The sequence below is a fragment of the Excalfactoria chinensis genome, chromosome 2, assembly GCF_039878825.1.
Source record: "Excalfactoria chinensis isolate bCotChi1 chromosome 2, bCotChi1.hap2, whole genome shotgun sequence".
NCBI classification, from domain to species: domain Eukaryota; kingdom Metazoa; phylum Chordata; class Aves; order Galliformes; family Phasianidae; genus Excalfactoria; species Excalfactoria chinensis.
The window spans coordinates 50,354,248-50,370,666 of NC_092826.1; the positions used below are offsets into that span (position 1 = coordinate 50,354,248).

General features: G+C 40.6%; 1 protein-coding gene across 3 annotated transcripts in view; it reads left to right on the forward strand.

The window, feature by feature from the left end:
- Positions 1–16,419, forward strand: part of LDLRAD4 (low density lipoprotein receptor class A domain containing 4) — a 279,273-nt gene that overhangs the window by 69,257 nt on the left and 193,597 nt on the right. The window contains exons 1-2 of one of the 3 annotated variants that reach the window (XM_072327579.1): positions 15,593–15,718; positions 16,173–16,313. The exons of 1 other annotated variant lie outside the window; for it this stretch is intronic. The gene's annotated coding sequence lies outside the window, so the exon portion shown is untranslated. Of the gene's footprint in view, positions 1–15,592; positions 15,719–16,172; positions 16,314–16,419 lie in introns of those variants that run through there. One more of the 3 variants, XM_072327578.1, reaches the window with a different exon arrangement.

Sequence of the window (16,419 nt, forward strand, 5' to 3'; positions counted from 1 at the left end):
TTGAGCTGTGGTGCTGGCATCCCTGTCAGGCTTAAAGTGTTGCAGATTGAGTGACTCTCTTTGGTAAAGTAGACTCAGGTGACTTTCCAGATGTCAGGTGAGCCCACCCATCCCCAAGAAGGAAAAGAGCTGTCTGAATGCACATTGGTATGCTTTGCTTTCAGGGCTGAATTCTTGAGTCTCTCAGAAATCTTTTCCTTAATGGCAAGCCAAGAAATCTTTTCACCAGACCTGAACTGAGCATGTATGTTTGTTCCCCCTTTTAAAGCCTTCCTGACTAAAAGTAATCTTAAAGAGTTGCTGTTCTTAGTTGAGTTGCATAGATCTGCTGCCTTCCACTTTTGTCTTATTTATTCAATCCAATTTAATATTTGAAAGACAGAAAGTGAATTATGGAGCGTGTTTTGTAGCCAACGTATCACGTTTACGCTGATGTATCTGAAGTGCAAGAATTAACTTTTTTTCTGGCATAAATGAGGAGTAACTCCGGGTTGCTGAGTGCAGAGGGTAGCTCATACACTTTGCTGTGGCTTCCTGATCAGATAGGGGCCCAGCAAAGTTGCACCACCAGGAAAAAAGAGATCAGAGGGAGGGGTAATCTATTGCTGTTTCCCATGCTGGTCTGTCATGGTTTCCACACGTGTGACCATGGCTTTCTATGCATACAACACTCCTCCAGCATTAGGAATTTAGCACCTCCTGACCCCTCCTGGGCACAGGAGCCATGTGATACAAAACTTCCTTTCCCTGGTTCTGTTCTCTCATCCTGCTCCAATATTATTGGAATTTCCATGCATATTGTGTATACTTATTTAAAAAGCAGTGGTATGACTGAGGCACATTTGTCTTTCCATTCACATGGGACTAAGATCTCTGCTCCTGATAAATGACAGCTGAAAATTAGTGAGACTGGGGCCAGGCTATAAAGCAGGAAGAATTAATGTCAAATGGATGAACAGAGGTGAGCTGGGATGGCGGTGTCCTGTGGAGGCCCGGTGTAGAGCAAGGCCTTGTTCAACCAACTGCAGGGAGCTTACTGCTCAGAGCAGGCAACTTGCAGTTATGGTCCTGCTGTTGGAGCCTGAAAATGTTGATGTACATGTGCTTTTAGTTCCCTGGCAGCACTGTGTTGTGATAGAGGAGCCAGTTGTTTACTCCTCTCGCTGTCTGCTGCAGGAGCAGAGAGCAGACAGAAAAGTATCTGGAGGAAATGCTGGGTGGAGAAATACTTGAGGTGTAGTGTGAGAGCCTGAGGTTGGTGTTACTTGGTCAGCTGGCTGCTCTGGGGCTGGCTGTGACAATTCTCTGCTAGCAAATCGCTTTCCACTAAACCCTTCGATTGCCTCACCCCCCCACTAGCCACAGGTTTTCTATAGAGTACTCAAAAAGATGGAGGATTTAAGATGGACTTTAAGAAGACCTTTCACATCCAAGAAATCTGCTTTCTTACTGTTGTCCACACTTCTATACCTGTACAGTTATTGCAGATTTACTGACATCCAGTTGTACAGTGGCATGGGGCATATTCCTCTCAACCAGACAGGAGAAAAACTTAACTTCATTGGGAAAAAAAGACTTCTTCTGCAGAAGGCTGTGATTCATCTTTTTGTGTTGCTAAGCCCATCAGAAGGAAGCTGCTGAGCTGCAGGAACTTTCCAGCGTGAGCCTTCAGCTCTAAAAAATGCTTTGCTGTTCTTTGATTGGGTTATTGTTGCTCTTAGTCATCACAGCCCCACAGCTCACCAAACACCTCTGCCAGGTTGTGTAAGAACACAGCCAAGTGCTGTAAGCCAGAAAGGAGGGTTTGCTTCAGCACAGGGAAAGTGGTCAGTCTTTCTTACACCTCTGACTGCAAGGTTTCATGAAGCAGCGCTAATTCTTCTGAAAATGCTCTCCTTGCTTTTAAGCCTCCCCTGTTAGTTTACAAAGGAGAGAAGCTACTGAAGGAGCCAAAGTTTCTTTCCTCTGGTAGCCTGATGCCAGTCCAAGGAGGAGGTGAGGGAAACAGGTTACCAGGAGCTTCTGGAAGCTCTCTGCTTGGTGACTACTTCTGCCAAAGATTTTCTTCCTGCATTTTGCTTGAGGAAAGCTGAAAAGAGGATTTGTGCTCATTTCAAGATGGCCTATGGGAAACCTGAGTTAAAAATAACAAAAAAAAAACACAGTAGAATTGCTCTGAGGGCTGCATGATCTCCCTGCAGGTCAGCGTACAGGGTCTGCAAACACCAGGAATTTCATTTCAACTGAAGGCAGCAAGTGGTAACACATCACATTAACACTGGGACTTGAGCTCTGGTGTCATGCTCCGGTGTTTGTTGTCCTGCTTTCTGTTACCAGTTAAGAAATGCATCTTCTCTTGAGACAGACGCTGCCTACCTGTAGATGGCCCATTTGATGTTGGCAAGCCTGACATGGGGACCTTCTCAGGATTTACATTCTACTTCCAGTTTCTCTTATTTTCAGTGGTGAGCCTGAAAAGCCATTGCTTTATAAAGCAGAGAGCAAACACCTGCTCCATATCTGCTCTTTCTGTTTACTTGACTTTCAAAGCTCTTCTCATGTTGTTTTACCCATCTCTTGCGTTCTGTGCCAAAAAGTTTGTGGGCCTCAGTTGTTATTTTAGGAGACAGGAAGATAGTGAGAAATCTTTTGTGTTTACTTTGCTGATGCTTTGCCTTGTGATGCTGTTATTTCTACTGCAGAGCGTGTTACAGCCTTGGGTGCTTGGGTGGTTTTGCCTTCTTTCCTGAGCTCTCCAACTATTTTTCTCTTCTGCTGGAGCATTGAAGACGAAGATGGGCAGAAGTATATCCTCCTAAGAATATATGTTTTAGCCATGGTGTGTAAAACAGAAATGTATTTTTGGTCTTCCTTTTCTCTCCCTTCTCCTACAGTGACTTTAATGTTAGGAAAAAAAACAAAGTAACGTGTACTTGGGATTCATTGTAATTTTCTTTGCCAAATGTTTATTGAAGATATCAAAGATTCAAACAAGTATCTTTGGCATCATGTGTGTCTTTTAGTTCAGCTTTAAAAAGGTCTAATTGCTTTGTAACCTGTAATCCAGTTGAGAATGTAGTAGTATTTACCTCTGTGGAAAGCACCTCTTTTTCTGGCTTTGTGTCAGCTAGTGAAAAGTGATGCAAACTGCTGTCGTATTTTTATACATTTAATCTCTTAAGACTTCAGTTCCTCTGCAGTTGTCTCTGACTGACCTTGGCCCTGGTCATCTGTTTGTTTGGTGGGTGCTAAGTACATCTGAAGGATGTATAAAACTGAGCTTGTGCTCAGGTGCTTTTATTTGCAGGGTAGAATCTGGATTGTTCTCAGTTTGAGAGGGTAGGGGGCAGATGCCCTTCAAGTAACTGCTCTGTGTTGTGACGATACTTTCTAGGCAGCCACAAGTTACTAAAGTTTGGACTGATGAGCTGAATTAATGTGGATAAAATAAAACTTCACTTGTGTGTATACCCTGATTCAGACCTGGGTTTCTTTCCTTTGGTGGCTATGGCTTCTGATGACTGTGGTGATCCAGACAGCTTCAAGACAAACTGAAGATCTAATTGAAAAGATGAGAGCTGTGCTGAGCAGGAGTTGTACGTGCCTGTCAGTCCTACCAGAACCTGTGATAACATGGACATTCCAGGGACAGGGAGGTGATGTTCACTGACTGCCTTGGGTCTTTGAGGACAGACATCCTCATTGGACACCTGAAAAAGTTCTTCATTTCTGTTCTTCATGGATTATTTCTGCTGGCTATAAGTGAGGTACACCGTGTGGGCACCAGAAACTGCTCCAGTCTAAGCACTGAGCCTGTGTGGGAAGATGTTGTTTTATTTTCCTCAATTGTGTGTTCTAACACCTGGGTGATTTAGCTCTGTAATTATATGACAAATAAGTCTAGTTTTTGTAGCAAGAGGTGGTCATTGTGGAAATGAATCAAGGTACCAGGAATTGTGGTGCGTAACAGCTTCTTAAACATTAAACCTTATGAAGCGTAAAGGAAGAGGTTGGGTTCAGAATCTATAGAGCAGTACCTAAGCAGTGGCATATCAAAAAAACAGAACGAAACAAAAAAAACCCCAACAAACAACTCAAGAAAGATAGATTGGGGGATAAGTGTAGGAAAAGTAGATGAATCACCAGGTTGATGGGATGACGAACTGTGTGTCATAGCAAATGCCTGTTCGATAGAACAAAAGAATTAACAAGCTAGTAAATATTTCAAACACATCTTATGTAAGATATAGTGTTTTGTGTTAAATAAAGGCTTATTATGATTGCCTTTATGAAATTTGCATGAAGAAGAGAGGGATTTTCACCCGAACTTTGCCCAGTGCGTTAGTGCCACAAGAGGAGACTGATAGGAAGATCATGCATTTAATTTTGGATTAAGAGTTTGAGTCATTCTTTGGGAAAAAAAAATAACAAACACAACAAACTGCAGTGGTGGCAGCAAATTAAGATTCAGTTACTTACAAAGTCAAAGAGACGGGTCACTCCAAACTCTGGGGAGTAATAAAGATTAAAATACTACATCATTAATTTCTTTACTGCAAATACTCTGCCTTAAGAAGGAACTGCATAAGATTCTTATAGAGCTCTACAGTAACTACTGAAGCCACTGGGAAAGGCTACTGTGTACTGTTAGAGCATTATTAATATATATGAAAGTATTGGTTGTTTCCAGGTGGCTGAATCTGCTAATTAGCATTAGCTGAGTCACTTGTCATGATTAACAAATTCTGCGAAGGCATAAACAAACAAGCCCAATTGGTCAGGATCATTGCATCACAAAATATACTTCTCTTGCTTAATTTAACAAGTCTGCTTGGTTTTAATAGGGCCTGGTCCCAAACTTGAACCCTAGGTCTAAATTCCCCAGGAAGAGTTTGAAGTGGAATTTGGACTTCCCGGGTTTGGTTTTCTTTGCCAGAAACTCTTCCAGCCTTCCTGTTGTGCTGTATGTTTGTTCATGGTAAGGTAGCAGCCCTTCCATGTTCAGTGTAAAATAAAATGTGTCAAAGAGCCAACATTACTTCTTAGCGAGCTGCAGGTAATGAGTGCAGCTTGGGGGCAGCTCTGTGTGCTCTGAGAGCTACTGGTGTACTGCTCCCCAGGTTGAAGAGATGAGGGAGAGTGTGTGCTGAGAGCTTCCAACAAGGGGAAAAGAGCACCAAAAAGTACTCAGCTACCTTTTTCACTGCTTCTCAGCCCTTCTGACTGAAGCAGATTGTGTGTATGAGGCCCTTTCTTGAGCAAGCGATTCCTGTGACATTCTCCTGTAATTTGGTGGTACGCTGACAGAGCAGAGTTCTGAGGTACCCTGCGTCCTGAAAGCACTGAGAAGAGCAGTCGTCCTGGTTGTCAGCAGCACATTTGACAAGGGCACCCCTCCTGAGGCAATATTCAATATAGAGCTCTCCTGGTCCTTGATATCTGGTGGGAACACAGGGATGGCTGGCATTTTGTTTCAGGGAGTTGCTGTTTTATACTCCAGTCCTATGGAACTGGTCTATAATCTAGCTAGGAATAATTGCCTTTATAAGCAGGTTTGATAAATACAGATCCTAACCAGCATTTCTACTTTATTTTTCTTTTTTTCTTTATGGAAATGGGTAAGAAGTACTGAAGTGGTATTTGGAATTCGAAAGAGAATTTTGAATCTAGTGTAGAATTTCCCTATGGAATCTGAAACCTCAGAATTTGAGTCTAATTTGTAGCAAACCGGTCATTACTCAGGAAGGATAGTGGTTGTCAGTCCAAATGGATTCAGCTTTTAGAGAAACCCAGGCTTCTTTTTCCTGTTTACCGCAGATTTTTTTCCTGGTGCAGAGTATGCCAGTGGAATTTATGTGGTTGTGCCTTCTGTACTACTTCTGTGCAGCTAGTTAAGCCAGGGCTTTTTATAGCCTAATGTTGATGATGTTGCTAATGATATGTACAAACGAGGAAGCAGATGAGAGTTTTTGAAACATCAGATTAGAGTAATCACAATGTAAACATGTATTACACCGGAATAATCAAATGGCTTTCCAGGCAGCTGGATTCTTCTTCTTGCTGATTGCTTTAACCTTTCTACTGAACGTAGGTGAGGTGGCCGGTTGTCTGTCTCTGAAGCATTCTTTCATGGTCTTTCACTATCCATTTCTTACTTAGAAGCCAGCAGTTTGTAATGCTACTCCTTTACAGGCTGGCTCTGATCTCTTTTTTCAACAGCAGTTGGCACTAGTTTTTGTATTGTTTTTTCAGATAATAATACTACTTTGTTTTTTGTTGTTTTTTTTTGCTGCCTCATATTTATCACTTGTGCTGTAGTTGCTAGGAAATGAGGTGGGTAATGCAGGCTTGCACATTGTACTTGAATTTTTGCTCAGCTTTCTGTTGTATGATGTAGTCTCATATTCAGATAATAAAGAGAAGAAAACAATTTCAAGCTTTTAAACACGACCCTCCTTTCTTCACCAGAAGGAAAAAGGGAAACATTTTCTGTACTCTTCAAAATGAATAGTGAATTTTCTGCCCACCAAATTCATTTTTTCTAGTGTTTGCTTTTTAATCCTCAGTGAATGCCTCATTCAGAGTTTAGAGGTAGGGAAAACTTCTTGTATGCATGCTGTTAGAGATAAATTATATTCCTGCTGCTGGAAAGTAGGCATTCAGTAGCTTATTAAAAACTGGCATTTTCTCTGCTGCCTAGATTTGGTTGGCTTGTTTAATAGAGCACCTAAGTGATTTTTTATGCGTTGGGATTTTCTCCAATGTTGAAGACAGTTCTGTTCTATTGGATTTAAACATTTAAAAATGGGAGTATAAGAAAAGCCGCATTGATTAAGGTCCTGGTTAAGATTTTAAGAAGAAGAACTACTAATAGTGTTCCTTATTAAAAGCAATTCATTGCTACTTCTGGGCAACGTGACAGTTATTATTGTAGTAAGACCAATGAGTTAGAAAATTTTGGTCCTATATCTTCAGGCCTCAGTTAGAGCTTTGCATAAGAGTTTAATTATTTCATTTAAAAGCATTTTACTTGACTTAAAAATGACACAGAATGGATTTCTAAATGCTTCTGCTAAATCTTGGGTAAGAAATTGTTTTAATGGTACCTAAAAAAAAAAATCTTTACTATTTGATACCTGCTTAATGGTGACATACTTGCCATTAATTTGATCTCAGTCTGTTTTCTGTTGCACAGATGTTCACATTACAAAATCATTATTGTCTCTCGTAATCAGCACTCCTATTGGAAAAGCCAATATAGGAGTGAGGAACTAAATGGGTGTCTGAAGTCTCATCTTGTACTGGAGACAGTCTTTCCAAACGAGCAATAAAGGGCGGGCTTTGTGAGGAAATGCATCTTTGGTGCTTCTGATGTGTCTGTTCTGCAGCTAAAGGGAATACTTCAGCCTGACCATTCACAACGCACCAAGCCTTTATGCACGGAATAATTATTTTTAATGAATAGCACGGGGATTTAAATCCTTATGACTTAGTTATTTCTCAAATGAACTGAAATCCTGTTTCCATAGTGAATATGAACTCATAACTTGCAAGGAGAGTTTGGAGTAATGTAGATGTGTAAACCTCTATTATGGTCGGATGAAAATCTGGCCAAACTTCTCAGAAAGATTTCCTTTTGGTTATAAGAAAAGAAAGCTAAGGAATTTGTCCTGACGTTTGGCTGAAATTGAAATGAATTATAGCCAGTGATTACCTTCAGTGTTAACATATTTAGGTGCATGCATGTTCTTTTTTTCAAGGGAAACTTGAAGAAAATAAGTATAAAATCAAATATTTATACTTATCTTTGATGTCTCCTTTCACTGTGTAAAGCATAACACTCTTTGGTTTACTTATAAAATGGTGAAATGAGCATGGATTCCCCAGGTAAAAATCTGGTCAGATTGAAGTTAATAGCAAAATTCCCACTGAATGAGGGATGAATTTCACTGAAACAGAGAACACTCAAAATCTGATGTGGGGTTAAAAAATAAACAGAAGTCAGACTCTTCTTTGAAGAAGTCTTTATGCTTCTCATGTATTTCATGTCTTTACTGAAATGAAGTGTATTTATTCTTCTTCAGACTAAGTCTTTTCTCTTTGGACAGTATTACTAAGCTAAATTGATGATGTTTGTAGAAATCAGTTGTTCACGGTGTTGATAAGAACAATTAGTAGCGTACCAATAAACACTCGTCCATTTTGATAACCTCTGTGCCCATTAAGATTTCCTTTGACAGGATATAATAAAGTTTTGAAACGAAGTAGTGAAAGTGCTAACACTGAATAGGTGAGGTGTTCATGTTAACCCCCTGCAGGTTACTGTGTTTTGAAAAACAAATCCCTTTCTTGTATTTCGTTTCAAAGTGGCTTAGTGACTTAAGTTTTTGTTTTTAATTTGCGTTACTTTGTGACTCATAAAAAGGCCTTAAAAACCAACATGGCACTGCTGTCTCCATGGCTTCCCTGTTTGGTCTGTGGAAGAGCTCTCTGCTCTTGTATATAAGCAGGGTTATTGAGAAACATAGCCCAACACTTCAGCAGAAGAGTTGAAGACAACATCTTTTGCCACTTGTTCCTAGGTTCTCCATTTAAACACTCCTGGAGGCCAACGACAAGAAGCGGGGTTGAGCAGGGCCTGCCTGTTGAACCCTGGTATTAAGTGCTACATATGAGAGATGTGTTTAGGGCCTGGGGATTCATTAATCCTTAGCATTACTAAGGAGGAAAGAGCTGTGGGCCATGGCATGCCCAGCCGGCCTGGGCTAGTACAGAAGTAATGTGTTGGGAAAGGAGCTACTGTCCCAGAAGTGGTCTGACAGTCACCTGGACCAACTCTGAGAAGAGACCTACACTCACTGAGAGTAGTAAGGGGAGCAAATTATTTCACACTAAGCACTGGAGCAGAGAGAGGCCCCAGCCCCCAACATCTTTGAAGAGAATCTTAGAATCACAAGGTTGGAAAGGACCTACAAGATCATCTAGTCCAACCATCCTCCCGTTGCCATTGCTGCAAGCTACTAAACCATGTCTTGTGGCTCCTCATCCAGACAAGAGTTCAGAGAAGAAAGCTAGTTCTAGGGAGCAGGGAGAAAGTCCTTTTGGATTTCCCCTGTTGTTTCCATGAAAAACTAAAAATAATTTCTCAGCATGGAAGACATAAGAAAGGCAGTTTCTTTCTGGGTTGGTTCTTTTGTAATTTAATAAAAGATATATTTATTATGACTTCTTTAGATAGTGAAATTTCATTTCTCCCTGCTATGTGGAGTCAACAGACTGGAGGAAAATGTGAAGCAGCACAATCAAGAAACAAAGGTAGAATGGAGACCCTTAACACAGGTATTTCAGCTTTTCTCTGTTAGGGGGAGTGTAGCTCATGGTGGGGGTTGTCCTGTAGTTCCTTGGTGAAAGGCATTTTCTTTGGCAGTAGTTTAGCAGTTGTCTGTTGCAGAGCGTTGCGGCTCAGTGCTTTCTGTCCTTCTATGCTTTACCTTCGTCATTTATTCCATAATTTATCTGAGCAGCTCTTAGCAAACCCTAAGAGATCGTCCACTTCAAAGCTAAGTTCTATTTCTTAACTCTCATACTTCTCGAGAGCTGTCAGGAGGTAGTTTTACATCTGGACAGAAGATTGCTTGTTTCACCTCACCAAGTATTTTTATTTAAGCATTTTTCCTTTAGGCAATTTCACATGGTCTGGTCTCTACTGGATCTTTAGTAACATACAAACGCTAGCAGGTTTTGTTTTAAGTTGTTATTTGTAGTTCTGCTATAATTTGGAGATAGCCAGAGGCTGTAGCTCCTGAAAGAAGTACATTTTTATCTTCTTTAACATGAAGGAACTTGCTCTGTTAACTGCGTTTGTCTTAATGTTGAGAGTTTAAGCACTAACCTGAAAGCTGTCCATAGGATATTTAGTTTAGAGCAAGGGTGTAATTCCCAAGTGATATTTAAGTAGTAGCATTGTTTAAAGCCAGTCAGCAGCTGGATTTAATAGACTGCTATTGCAGTCTTGGTTATGGCTTTCCCAACTGATAAAATTGTTTGAAAGTCCTTGTTTTTTATTCCCTTCTTACTTCCGCTAGGAATTGCTTAGTTGTGAATTCTAGAAGCCTGATCTATCAGTTTGTTAAAATAAGCATACCACTGTAGAGAGATTCTTTTTTCTATGTGCTGAAATTTGTTCCTGGCATTATGTTAGGAGCAAAGGAAGCCAGCAAGGCATCTTCTGCATTTCAGCTTCCTCCAAAGTCCTGTTTCTGGCAAAACATTGCACTGTAAGAAGTCCGTGTCCAGCTAGTACTGCCTCCCCGGCAGATTGCTTCTCACAGCCTGGCTGGAATTGTTAGAAATGGGAGCAGAGAACAACCCTCCCACCATGTTAATTCATTTTAAAAGTACTTTTGCATAATCTCGTAACACATATGTTACTGTTGTTCCACGTATGTTGTTTCTTATGGGAAGAATCTTAGTGGAAGCCTGAGATTTGGAGTTCAGCTTTGCATCTTGGTTGTCCAACTGACAGGAATAAGCTGAGAGATTTCAAGCGTACCAACACATATTTTACTCATACAAGGAAATGCATCGGATTTAACTTTAAATAGCTAGTGGACTTTCTCCAGATGTTTGGATGGCGTGTACGTGTTGATGGAAGAATACCGTATTGGTAAACATCTGCCTTGCTAAGATTTCAGAGTCATATTAGTATAGAATCATAGAATCATTTATATATATTTCTGTATATTTCTGTTTCCTGAACTTTAGCTTTTAGGGGAATCATTTCTTGTAGCCGTTTTCCATGGAAACTGTGCTAGTTTTCATGCTTCCAAAAGAAAGATGTGAACATGCACAAACTATAAAACAAATGTATGTAAGCTAGCTACTGCTTTTTATTAACTATTTACTACTGCATGATTGTTTTCAGCTGTTTATCACTTTGCCTATCTTTAACTTTTGGTCTGAAGTTCTCCACGCTGGCTGTCTGCGTTCCAGTGTGTTTTGTTTTAGGCAACGCGGCTCCATAGTTTTCAATAACAGGATTAATAAAAAACATGTTTGGTGTTTGTGAAAAGAAATGCTCTGGTGAACTTTTCTTGAGGAGCTCACACTCCGCCCTTATTTAGAATTCGACAGAAATTAGGGCTTAGCTGTGCTGCTCTCAGTACATGCTAGTAAAACATTTCTTGCCTTGTCTAGCTTAGCCACATTGAGCCGATGTGATGAGGAAGTCCCTAAGGAGGTGCATGGTTCTCCTCTCAGAGCAGGGGCTGATGCTGTTAAGCAGCATTGAAGCCATATGTACAGGAGGAAAAGCGCTATCAGACATGCATATTTCATTTCTGAAGGCATTTTTATGCTTGAATATCAGGAACAAATTCTGTAAAAGGCTGTGCTGGGGAGTACTCAAGAAGTGTGTATGAACGGGTCTGAGCTTCTAGGCTGCTGGACTCGAGGAAGCGTGGGACTTGGACTGTCTGGAATTCTGCTGCAAAACCTGTCAGTTTGATTAGCTTAATGCATGTTCCCAAACAAACAGAGAGCAACGCGATCTTTTTTAGGAGCTTGATTTGAAAATCTTAGTGATGTTCTCTGTACCGTGCCTTCAAGAGGATAATCAGAGAATGAATCATTTAATCACGCTTTTGTCAGCGCGAGGCTTATGCGACTCCATTATTTGAGGGTATCGGAGCCTATGGATGCCGCTCAATGTAGGAAGGCAGCATTTCAGGTTTCGTTTATATTTTTTGCTTGTGTGTGTATTGTTCTTTTGTATTGAAAAGTTAAAGAAGAGATTCTTAATTTGATGAAATCAACTAACTGTATTATCTTGAGTATGCGAGAATCTGAGAAGGGATGAAGAAGAAAATTCAGCTACACATCTCTGGAATGATCTTAGTCAGATTTTCTAGTTACATTTTTTGTAGGTTTTTTTGCACATAAAAATGAGTTAATAATCTGGAAAAGTAATGGAGTGTATTAATTCTGTGTAACTGTATTTAAGCAAGCATTTATTTGCTTAGATGATTGGTTTTTTCGAGTGGAGTAAGTTCTATTCAAATAACTTCTGTGAATTATGTAAGTTTGAATAATGTTCTTCACCATTAAAAAAAAATAAAATGTTATTTGCCTCTGGAGGTGCAGCAAACCTGCATGTGCATCCAGTTCTTCTTATGGGGAAAAAAAACCAACGTGGTTAATGAGCTGAGAATGCAGCACAAGGTATATACTTTAATTAAAAACAACAAACAAAAAGAAATAGAGGAAAAGTGCTGCCAGCCAATGCTTGTTAAGAAACAAAGTGGAGCATGACTTCAAAAATGTTTCATGTTTCTGATTTGATTTAAGTACTTTGTTTACAGAGTTTAAAAGCTCACTCATGAGAAGAAACCTTCCCATTTGCTGTGCTGAAACGGTGTTGTTCTCCTAATTTCTGGTAGCACTCATCAAACGTTAGAGCCCCCTGGTTTTAGTGAGGAAAATAGGAGCGCAGTTGGTGATGGTGAAGACCTGCATGGGAAGGAGCGAGAGATGAGGTTAGATAGGAAGCTGAGATGAGCTTCAGTGAAGGAGAGCAAAGAAATGTGTTCCCCAGTGTCCCAGAGGCACGGGGCCTTCTTTTCTTCGGGCTGAACAAACCTGGGTCACCCAACCTTTCTTCACAGAAGAGTTGCTCCAGGCTCTTTATCGGCTTTTTGGCCCTCTGCTGGACTCCTAAGCAATCCCTGTTTTTTTTGAACTGGGGAGCCCAGAACCAGACACAGCAATTAGCTCTTAAAGCGTGATGGAAAAGGAAATAGGAGCAGCCTTATGAAAGAGATCCCAAGAACCATCGTTGCCTTTCTCAGTGACTGAAAAAATTATGTCTTGTAAAGACGTTTTTGGGGAAAATAAACCTGACTCCAGTGAGCTGACGCAGGTGATACAGTAATAGTGATAAACTTTATAAAGCAAAGTGTTTTTTTATTAATGTGCTGCAAGGCACTCAGGAGATTCTCAGTTCCCAATTTAAGCTATAAAAGATAATAGAAGGGCTTATGAAGTTCCTGCACAGTGAATGATTTCATGGCAATAGCTTTCTTTGTTTTAATGATGTGAGCAGAGGGCATTTGCCTGACATCTTCAGCATCCCCGAGGGGAAGGAGCCAGGTCCAGAAGTTACATTTTGCAGTTCTGCTGACATAATTTGAGTGCTTTCGTTGCAGCTATATCATGGTGTGCTGTGGAAATTTGAGTTTTGAAGTTAAAAACATCAGTAAGGAAACAAAATTGGAAGTTCACTGTCTCTGTTATTCAGCTGGTTGCAGTAATAAATTCATTTGGAGGATAGCAGAGGGCTATGGTTTTATTGGGACATCCATAATCTTAACATCACAGTGTGCGGACGGATAGACCTTTGTAGGTAACAGTGTTCATCTGAGGAGCAACTGATGGGAAGGGGTGACCTCTATCTCAGACCTGCTTTGTGCTTTTCCATATTAATAGTGAATAAACAGTAAAGCAGTGTGTTTTTCATCCAGCTGCAACAGAGGGAAGTCTGACTTGGAAATGTTGGAGCTGAGATACAGCTAATGTAAATTAGCTTGCATGATACATTCTTACTCCTTGATTATTATTATTTTAGGCACTTTTATTTCTAGGTGTTCTCCTTTGCCTCCTTTCTATTCGTTTGCATGGTAAAACTGACTTAGTAATCTCAGCAGAACTACCTGGAAAAATAATGTGTTGTGCTGTTGTGAGGTGAATTTCCTTCGCATAAATTAGTTTCTCCTTGCCGTTGAAGAATGTTTGCACGAGGCTCTGTAAAAGAGCATACCTTGCAGGATCGTTGCGTCTGCGTGTCTTCATATAATGACTGTCCACACAAGTGTGTATGCAAATGCCCAGACGATTTTTGGAGATGCTTTATTTTGCTCCTACAGTGATGAAAGGCCTTCTCATGCTGTTCGTGGGTTCTGAACAATAAGATTTCTCAGACTATGAAAATAGTTCTGGTGTTCCTTTCTTTTTTTGATTGAGTATATTTGTCTGTTTTTTGAAGGAAAGATAAAATAAAGTGAGGAAACTCAATCCCTTTCTCCCTTGCAGGGCGGAGACTTCATCCAGCTGTGAGCACTGCTGGCTTCCCTATGAAATGCTCCTACATTGCCCAACCGCCTTCGTGTGTTTCAATTAAAACTTGGCATTGTCAGTTCAGATTTGTTTTCAGTGCAGTTCGGTGGTTTATATTATGCAGCTGAGTAATGGAAGGCAAAGCATATGTGCATGAAAAAGGCATCTAGTTGGAAGCTGGAGTTGAACTGCATTCAGTTTTTGTCAGTACTGCTTTTAAGTTAGTGCTATTTTAATAGTTTCCCAAAGTGATAGTATTACTGAAAGAAAAATACCCTCTGAGCTGGCATTTTTGATGTTTGCTTATGCCCACAAGGTAAATTTAGTTTGGTTATTTGTTAAAAATCCACATAGTTCTGTCTGCAGATGCCCATTGGATGTTTTTTTCATGCCTGTGCTGTGTGTTTTTAATAAATAATAAAAAGGCTCAGGGCTTTTTTTGGGCCTCTGTATGTAAAACGTGTTTGGAGCTTCAGTCTTCCCACAAAGTCTGAATTGTAAAATGGTTCTGTTTTGATGCATAACATGATTTAGCAGGAGCAAAACCTTCAACATTTTGTTGGTTGTGAAGTTATAAAATTGTGAAGATGTACATGCTGGAAAATGACCTATCACAGATTCAAGAACGTGTAATGAATTGACATACTGCGGTTGGTCGGTTTGTTTGGTTTTGTTTTTGCTAGGGAACAGATTTGATACACTACTTCAGTGAGGTTTTTTTCTTTTTTTTTTGCATGGTGTTTAAAAATGAAGAAAAACACTATGTATGGGAGATTGGTAATCACAGCCTGAACCTCCTATTAATCAGCTGAGGCAAGTGTGGGGTCAGCTGTGGGAGCACAGGTGAGAGTGATGTAGCTGTGCTCCCGGAAGGGGTGGAGCTCGACTCCATCCCCTCTGAGACCTCATTTAAGGGCTGACTCCCACTGAGGCAGCATCTCTTGGAGATTGCTCACCAGTGAGGACTGCCCCAGCTTCTTCAGCCAAGGCACCACCACTGGTGAGTTTTCCTTTGCTCACTCCTTCTGTACATTTGCTACCATCTGTATATTAACAACCAATACACACTAACAAAGTCAAAAGGACGAGAGGTGAGCCAGAAAGGGTGAGACAAGTCAGAGGAGTGCCTAGGTGAATCAGGACTAGGTACCCTTGTTTGTGCCTACAGGCTGGTGGCCTTTTCCTTCATAAAAATTAAGTGTTTAAAAAATTGGGCTCTGAAGAGAATGAGCGATTCTTCCATTTTGTTATAGGGAGATCATTGTGTGCAGTTCAGCTGGGTATTGTCCCTTGTGCTTTCAGTGATCGTAGCGTGACGTTTCTATTGGTCCCATTGTTGGAGAAGGGAGATTGGTCCCATTGTAAGAGAGAGCCAGATGGTGATTTCTGGGGTGTGGGGTGTATAGAATCATGGAATCTTTAAGGTTGGAAAGGCTGACTGAAATGATCTAGTCCCACTATCAATCCACCACTACCACGCCCACTTGCCTGTATCCCTCAGTGCCACATCTACATGTTTCTTGAACACCTCCAGGGACAGTCATGTTCCTCCTGTGATGGATATGTAACCTCAGGCTGGAGATGGGAAAACTTGGTCAGTGCTGCCTGTGTAAGTGTTTACCTTTGTTAGTGGGGCAACCATCCTGCCTATGAAAGGTTTTCTTGCACATGGAGGTTTCCTTGCAACAGCATGGGGAGAAATTACTGCATACCTTTACAGAAGGTGATCATCAAATGCTGGATCCGCATACAACCCAACCCCAAGGATTTTGCATTTAAAAATAATGCAAAGTACAGATATTTAATGCGATAATAATTAACTTCTAACAGTGTACCAAAGCACTTGGTGCGTTCTGAAGTGCTTTAAAATCCAGGTCTCAGCTTGTTTCTTAGAAATTTAGTGGCTAACCCAGTTTCTGCTCTTGATGCATGACTGACTGGGTAGCATATGATGAACCGTGTTATATAAGATGCTCACATTGTTGATCCAAAATTCTAGATATTTAACTCTTCTGAGATCCTAGTGTTTCTTGTTTTATTTTTGTCCTCTTTTCTCTTTTTAGTATTGAAAGTGTTGATATGAAGCCCTTTTCTGCCAATGCTGTTAGCAGAAAGAACATATATATACCCATCTGCCTGCTCCTTGGGCACAGGACTGCATTGCACTGTCAAGAGCTTTAACTACATGGTATAGATTAATACAGGTGGGATTACTTCTGTTTTCCCCTCTGTCTTCTCTAAATAGGTTTGTGTCTTGCTGTGGGATGCAGTGGAATAAGAATAATCAGCATCACTGATTCCAGCTGCCTC